This window comes from Bufo gargarizans, chromosome 5, assembly GCF_014858855.1.
Source record: "Bufo gargarizans isolate SCDJY-AF-19 chromosome 5, ASM1485885v1, whole genome shotgun sequence".
NCBI classification, from domain to species: domain Eukaryota; kingdom Metazoa; phylum Chordata; class Amphibia; order Anura; family Bufonidae; genus Bufo; species Bufo gargarizans.
The window spans coordinates 136,541,101-136,550,316 of NC_058084.1; the positions used below are offsets into that span (position 1 = coordinate 136,541,101).

Below are 9,216 nucleotides of genomic sequence, written 5' to 3' on the forward strand. Positions count from 1 at the left end.
ACCACTGCTATTACATGCAGCGATTTCCTCCGCTATGCCATCACTTGTCCCTATACTGACTAGCGATTTGCCGTCAGCAGATCATTATTAGACATCATGCGCAGATTTTGTATTTGCGCAAGTATTTGCTCGTTCATCCGTAGTACACTGCACAATGATCGCTAATAAGCGATCATGCGACAATCATTAGCAATTATCGTCCAAAATATCAGCCATTGTAATACAGGCTCAAGTGAGGACGGAATACACGACAACACACACCCCTGTGTTTGGGGAGTTCCTGACAGACGATATCTGGGGAGAGAAGGATTGGGAGAAATAAATACCTTTGCCCGATACTTTTGCTCTCCCTGGAGATAAGCCGCAAACAGAAGTGTGCGGCAGTGGCTTTCTCCTCTCTCCCCAATGAGCAGACATGTACGGCCGAGCCAGGAGCGGACGGGAAAGATGGTTGTAGGCCGACAGCCACTGAATGTGTATGGCCGCCCTTATACAAGCCAATAATTAGGGCAATAAGTTTTATGGGAAAAAAATAAAAATAAAAGATTCAGCAAACCTTGTCATTTACTCATTAAATCTCTGTTCTTTGCGAGTTCAGTAGCCAAGTGGGCAGTCTCATCAGTGATTGACAGCTGTGTATGTATGGATACATACAAGGATGGCTAGCAATCAGACCTCCCACTTGGAAACTGAGCTTAGAAAAAAAAAAACAGATATAATATATATCTATATCTAAATAAAAAAAATTGGAGCAACTGTTTGCTGCCGAACAGAAAAGCAGCCGATTATTTAATCAGATGTGTTTCTGACTGGAGCGTCTAAAAAGGTCCTGCTCCTGCACTCTAGTACACCAGCTGACACCTTCACAGAGAGGTGCATAGCACTCAATGAGCAGTATGCAATGAGTAGAGGAAGCTGCTACCAGACCCGGGTGTCTTGGGGGCAGAGCAGAGCTGCTGGGTCTTAGCAGACCCTTATCAGCAATGCCTCGTACAAAGCCCTCTTTGGATGCCCCAGTTACAGAGAAAATAATAAAAAAATTAATTAATTTAAAAAAAAAAAAAAAAAAAAAAACACAGTGGCCCCCAGATATATCTTTTGCTAACCTCATGGGGGACCTATTTGTGGCAAAATATATTTCAGAACATAAGTTAAAGAAAAAAGGCGGGATTAAAAAAAAAAAAATAATATATATATATATATATATATATACACACACACACACACACACAAGGTCAGCTTACGGTTAAATCATATTTACTCAGGACAACTGCCATCAATTTTCCAGGAAAACATTAACATTGTAAAAAAATAAAAATATTATGCCTGAAGAGTTACAGCAAATGATGCCAATTATGGAAGAATATAGAAAATCCACCCACAACATAAACCTGATAGCATTAATCTTTCTGTGACCGACCAATGACTTACTTTCAAAACTAACAAGAATTTGTCACAAAATGATAAACATGAATGTATTCAATCCAGGATGGTCCACATGTTATTATATAAGAGTATGGGCACACAGCTCAGCTCCGTCGAGTACCACGTGGCTGGACGAGCCGCCATGGGATCAAATTAACAAATTAGAACAGAGTTGTTTCATAGCATGGTTAACCAATCGATTTTCCAGTAGCCTCATTACATTGCCACACTATCCTAGGGGACAGCTAGAAAAGATTGGAAATGGGTTCTATTGATGTGGACGATCACACAGATAGCACATAAGGGCTCATGCACACAAACATTATTATTCTTCTGTCCGCATCAGAGCCGCATTTTTTAGGGGTCGGATTCGCTTCAACGGGGCCACAAAAGATATGGACAACACATTGTGTGCTGTCCGCGTCCGTACATCTGTTCAACGGCCCCGCAAAGAAGGAGAACATGTCCTACTCTTGTTCATTTTGGCTGGACAAGGATAGGACTGTTCTATAGATGGTAGGACGTTCCATTCCGCAAAATGTGGAATGCACAGGCACAGTATCCGTGTTTTGCAGACCGCAAAAGACAGCTATGGCCGTGTGCACGAGCCCCAAGTCAGATCAGAAATGACTTTAAGGGATTCTCCACTCTTTCCAAAACTAGCATTGTAACTTAAAGGGGTTATCCCATCTTAGACAATGGGGGCATATCGCTAGGATATACCCCCATTGTCCGATAGGTGCAGGAGGTCCCACCTCTGGGACCCGCACCTACAAGGAGAACGGAGCGGAGAAAGTGAAGGGCGGCGCACTGCGCATGCGCAGCCGGCTTCATTTCATTTCTATGCAGCCGCCGAAAACAGCCGAGCGCTGGCTCGGCTATTTCCGTCAGCCCCATAGAAATTAATGGGAGCAGTGGCCGCGCATGCGTGGTGTGCTCCCATTCACTAAAATGGGAGAGGGGAGGAGCTGCGCCTGGTGGACGGGCAGACCCCGGGAAACCCGGCTTCCTCCAGCCACAACTCTCCCCGGCTCTGTTCTCCTTCACAGAAGTTCGGGCTTGAGATTGATGTTCTGAAGATTGTATTATTTTCCCTTATAACATGGCCCTATTCTCTTCAATATATTTATTAATGATCTTGTAGAAGGCTTGCATAGTAAAATATCAATTTTCGCAGATGACACTAAACTGTGTAAAGTAATTAACACTGAAGAGGACAGTATACTACTACAGAGGGATCTGGATAGACTGGAGGCTTGGGCAGATAAGTGGCAGATGAGGTTTTACACTGACAAATGTAAAGTTATGCACATGGGAAGGAATAATGCAAGTCACCCGTACATACTAAATGGTAAAACACTCGGTAACACTGACATGGAAGAGGATCTAGGAATTTTAATAAACAGCAAACTAAGCTGCAAAAACCAGTGTCAGGCAGCTGCTGCCAAGGCCAATAAGATAATGGGCTGCATCAAAAGGGGCATAGATGCCCGTGATAAGAACATAGTCCTACCACTTTACAAATCACTAGTCAGACCACACATGGAGTACTGTGTACAGTTCTGGGCTCCAGTGAACAAAGCAGACATAGCAGAGCTGGAGAGGGTCCAGAGGAGGGCAACTAAAGTAATAACTGGAATGGGGCAACTACAGTACCCTGAAAGATTATCAAAATTAGGGTTATTCACTTTAGAAAAAAGACGACTGAGAGGAGATCTAATTAATATGTATAAATATATCAGGGGTCAGTACAGAGATCTATCCCATCAGCTATTTATCCCCAGGACTGTGACGAGGGGACATCCTCTGCGTCTGGAGGAAAGAAGGTTTGTACACAAACATAGAAGAGGATTATTTACTGTAAGAGCAGTGAGACTATGGAACTCTCTGCCTGAGGAGGTGGTGATGGCGAGTACAATAAAGCAATTCAAGAGGGGTCTGGATGTATTTCTGGAGTGTAATAATATTACAGGCTATAGTTACTAGAGAGATATCGTTGATCCAGGGAGTTATTCTGATTGGAGTCGGGAAGGAATTTTTATTCCCCTAAAGTGAGGAAAATTGGCTTCTACCTCACAGGGGTTTTTTGCCTTCCTCTGGATCAACTTGCGGGATAACAGGCCGAACTGGATGGACAAATGTCTTTTTTCGGCCTTATGTACTATGTTACTATAAGGGAAAATAATAGCATTCTGAATACAGAATGCATAGTATAATAATGCTGGAGGGGTTAAAAAAATAAAAAAAAGTTAACTCACCTTATCCTCTTGATCGCGTAGTTCCCGGTCCCTTCTTTACTAGCTGTGGGCTAAATGACCTGTGGTGATGTCAGATCACATGCTCCAATCACATGGTCCATCACCGTGGTGATGGAGCATGTGATCTGACGTCATCAAAGGTCCTTTACCTGTATTTAATGCTCACCACAGGTCCTGCTCAACAAAGGAGACAGAAGGAGATGCCGGCTTCGCGATCAAGTAGACTAAGGCGAGTTAAATTTTTTTTTTTTTTTTTTTAACCCCTCCAGCCCTATTATACTATGCATTCTGTATTCAGAATGCTATTATTTTCCCTGATAACCATGTTATAAGGGAAAGGAATAATGATCGGGTCTCCATCCCGATCGTTTCCTAGCAACCGTGCGTGAAAATCGCACCACATCCGCACTTGCTTGCAGATGCTATGCGATTTTAACGCACCCCATTCACTTCTATGGGGCCTGCGTCGCGTGAAAATCGCACAAGATAGAACATGCTGCGATTTTCACTCAACGCACAAGTGATGCGTGAAAATCACCGCTCATGTGAACAGCCCCATAGAAATGAATGGGTCAGGATTCAGTGCGGGTGCAATACGTTCACCGCACCCGCACGGAAAACTCGCCCGTGTGAAAGGGGCCTTACTATTTTTTCTGGGCGCCGCTCCATACGCCCGCTGTGCCCCTGTTGAATTCTACCGCCTGGTATGCTAATTAATAGCATTGGTACAGGGAGGAGTTGAGCTTTTTTTCTCTCCCTGGCTATGACTCTCCGCTGTGATTGGTCCGCACTACAGCCAGTAGAAAGAGACGCCCATTGAGAAACGGGACAGTCTCCTCCTCCCTGTACCGATGCCTTACATTAGCATACCAGGCGGGAGAAGTGAACAGGGGCACATCAGGCGTACGGAGCGGAGCCTAGAAAAAGTAGTAAGTGATCTTACATCCATGGACTATGCCCTATATAACCTGCTACTTATTTCATAATGTCTGGACCCATGAAAGGTCCTCTTTAAAGGGGTTGTGTCACTTCAGCAAGTGGCATTTATCATGTAAACAAAGTTAATATAATGCACTTACTAACCTATTCTGATTATCCATATTGCTTCCTTTGCTGGCTGGATTCATTTTTCCATTACATTATACACTGCTCGTTTCCATGGTTACGACCTCCCTGCAATCCAGCAGCAGTGGCCATGCTTGCACAGTACAGGAAAAAACGTCGACCTCTCTGGTGGCCGGGACCTTGGGAAGGCACATAGGCTGGTGCTTTTTCCTATATTGTGCAAGCACGACCACCACTGATGGATTGCAGGGTGGTCGTAACCGTGGAAACGAGCAGTGTATAACGTGATGAAAAAATTAATCCAGCCAGCAAAGGAGGCAATATGGACAATAATATATTATTAGTAAGTGCCTTCTCTACATGATAAATGCAACTTACTGAAGTGAGACAACCCCTTTAAGGCCTCATGCACGTGACCGTATCCACATTGTGGTCGACAAACCACAGATCCACAAAATACGGATCACGTCTCTATGTTCCACAATTGTCTCACTCCCATTAGTAGAAATGGCTATGCTAGCCCACAATACATACAAGAATAGGACATGTTCCATAACTGGCGATGGGCTGCACGGAGGCGGACAGCACACGGCTGTCTCCCGGATGACCACATCAGCACCAAGAACCGGGCAACGTCATATGGTTGAAACATGTTTCCTAAAGTTACCGAATTCAGATGCACCAGCAGTTGCTAGTAAAGTAGGACTTTGCTGCTCCCTCTCTGCCAGAGCAGGAGGACACTTGGTCCTTGAATCCACCGGTCAAAGTCCGTGACAAAACGAAAACAGTGTTCAGTTTACAGTTTGTAGTTTTCTCCTGAATTCAGCATGAAAAAAACCATCACAAAACGACTCAGTAATGTAGCTAAACTGGCCATAGAAAGTCCCGTGCAGAAGGAGTAACCACTGTAGCCAAAAATTTCTCCCCAGCAGTATGGGCGCTCGCCCAATGCCAGATCACACCATTACTGACCGCTCAGCAACATATAGACGGAGGGGTCGGCAATGGTAGACATGCAATCACTTTATTATAAGGGGGCAAGATGTAGCTGGACACAGTCATACATTATAGTCCCTTATACCCAAATGTATGCCACCTCCTAGATACACGGAGCGGCCCAGAGGTGCATAACATGCCACTGCAAATTAGATCAAGGACTGATAAACCCCCCTGTGAGTATTTAAGTATCCAGGCAATAAGATCATCCACAGAAATCAATAGGAAACGACCCAGAACGTCAGTCATTGTCCATCCGGCAGCTGGGATGTGTCCGAGCCCCATACAGCGCCAGTAACAGCGCGATCACAATACAAACCCCATGAGCCCACCCAGTAACACATGCTACCCCTGTATACCCAGACAACACCACCCAGTAACACATGCTACCCCTGTATACCCAGACACCACCACCCAGTAACACATACTACCCCTGTATACCCAGACAACACCACCCAGTAACACATACTACCCCTGTATACCCAGACAACACCATCCAGTAACATATACTACCCCTGTATACCCAGACAACACCACCCAGTAACACATACTACCCCTGTATACCCAGACAACACCACCCAGTAACACATACTACCCCTGTATACCCAGACAACACCACCCAGTAACACATGCTACCCCTGTATACCCAGACACCACCACCCAGTAACACATACTACCCCTGTATACCCAGACAACACCACCCAGTAACACATACTACCCCTGTATACCCAGACAACACCATCCAGTAACATATACTACCCCTGTATACCCAGACAACACCACCCAGTAACACATGCTACCCCTGTATACCCAGACAACACCACCCAGTAACACATGCTACCCCTGTATACCCAGACAACACCACCCAGTAACACATACTACCCCTGTATACCCAGACAACACCGCCCAGTAACACATACTACCCCTGCATACCCAGACAACACCACCCAGTAACACATACTACCACTGCATACCCAGACAACACCACCCAGTAACACATACTACCCCTGTATACCCAGACAACACCACCCAGTAACACATACTACCCCTGTATACCCAGACAACACCGCCCAGTAACACATACTACCCCTGCATACCCAGACAACACCACCCAGTAACACATACTACCCCTGCATACCCAGACAACACCACCCAGTAACACATACTACCCCTGTATACCCAGACAACACCACCCAGTAACACATACTACCCCTGTATACCCAGACAACACCACCCAGTAACACATACTACCCCTGTATACCCAGGTAACACCATCCAGTAACATATACTACTCTTACATACCCAGATACCCCCCAGTAACATATACTACCCCTATATAGCCAGCTACCACCCAGTAACATATATTACCCCTATATACCCAGATACCACCCAGCAACATATATTACCCCTATATACCCAGATAACACCATCCAGACTACCCATATATACCCCAATAACACCATACAAATAATATATACTAACTATGTATACCCCAATAAGAGCATATAATAGTATATACTACCCATATACCCCAATAACAGCATACAAGAATATATAGTAACATATATACCCCAATAACAGCATACATAATATATACTACCCATATTTACCCCAATAACAGCATACAATAATATATATTACCCGTATATACCCCAATAACAGCATACAATAATATATACTACCCGCATATACCCCAGTAGCAGCATACAATATATACTACCCGCATATACCCCAGTAGCAGCATACAATATATACTACCCGCATATACCCCAGTAGCAGCATACAATAATATATACTAACAATATATACTAACAGTATATACCCCAGTAGCAGCATACAATAATATATACTAACAGTATATACCCCAATAGCAGCATACAATAATATATACTAACAGTATATACCCCAATAGCAGCATACAATAATATATACTACCCGCATATACACCAATAACAGCATACATAATATATACTACTCGTATATATACCCCAATAGCAGCATACAATAATATATACTACCCTTATATACCCCAATAGCAGCATACAATAATATATACTACCCGTATATACCCCAATAACAGCATACAATAATATATACTACCCGTATATACCCCAATAACAGCATACAATAATATATACTACCCGTATATACCCCAATAACAGCATACAATAATATATACTACCCATATATACCCCAATAACAGCATACAATAATATATACTACCCGTATATACCCCAATAACAGCATACATAATATATACTACCCGTATATACCCCAATAACAGCATACAATAGTATATACTACCCATATATACCCCCAATAACAGCATACATGATATAGTCAACCATTATGACACCCTAGCTACCTGTATAACACTACCCCTGTATACCTCAGTGACACCACAGATATCCACACTGCCTCCATTACCCGATGAGACCAGACAGTATGTACAAAGCCTACACAGAACTGACATATCGTGCGATCTCAGCACAAGAACTCCATTACCAGCCACAGCCAACTTCCCAGCCGCAGGCAGTGCGCCCATCGCCGCCCAGTGCTGCCCGGGCTGCCGCTCACAGCCGCACACAGCAGAGCTCAGCATCCTTACCTCAGGACGCCGCAGGTGCGCCCCCAGCAGCCTCAGGACGCCCCTATAATCCGGCCAGTCCTCTCCGTGCCTCTACCCCGGCGAGCCCTCCACAGAGCAGTCTGCCTCCCCTGAGCGGGATCCCTGCTGGGCAGGATGTGCAGCCTGCAAGAAGCGCCTGGCCAGGTGGGGGCGGGCCCGGGGAGGAGGCAACTTCTTAAAGCATCTGTCCCATGGTGGACGGACTGTCCCGTCCACTGTACAGCACTGACATGGCCGCTGCCCTGTGCAAGGCAGTCATAGCAGCTGAAGGCTCCTTACCACGAGAGGTCCACGTTGTGGTGGTGACTTCACCTGGGACAGCAGCCTAGCCATCAGGAAGACCCTGGAAATGTTCCTGCCAGCTCCATGTACCTATCCTGCGTTATGAGGACCACGGTTCCATCTCTGACCCATCATCTCCTTCCTTCATTGACCAGTTATTGCTCCAATCACTAGAAAACAAGCGAATCTGTGACAATCACTGACCGAAGTAATGGAAGATGCCGGCTGCCATGCTACTGGGCAGTGGCGTGCATAGAGAAGTGAGGGCCCCCTAGCAAGGACCAAACCAGGCCCCCCACACAGGACACAAGGGTTTCCGCCTAAACCCCTTTCAATGACCCTTGGGCCATTTGTCCACTGCCTCATTTAAACAACTAAACTAAAAGTTGTTCCATTGGATTTGGAGGGTAGCGTCCTGACCAAGTTTTCACCCCCAGTGGAAGAGGAGATGATCCAAACTGGGCCCCCTCTTGCCCTGGGCCCCATAGCAGTCGGATGGTCTGCCGCTATGGTAGTTACGCCCCTGCTGCTGGGAAAATTGGCTTATTACACCGTCCTGTA

The 9,216-nt window shown here is 45.3% G+C and overlaps 1 protein-coding gene across 5 annotated transcripts in view; it reads right to left on the reverse strand.

The window, feature by feature from the left end:
• The window catches only part of GREB1L (GREB1 like retinoic acid receptor coactivator), a 115,902-nt gene extending 107,435 nt beyond the window's left edge, over positions 1-8,467 (reverse strand). For all 5 annotated transcript variants that reach the window (XM_044294469.1, XM_044294470.1, XM_044294468.1 and 2 more), the window contains exon 1: positions 8,353-8,467. The gene's annotated coding sequence lies outside the window, so the exon portion shown is untranslated. The remainder of the gene's footprint in view (positions 1-8,352) is intronic.
• Positions 8,468-9,216: the final 749 nt, after the last annotated feature.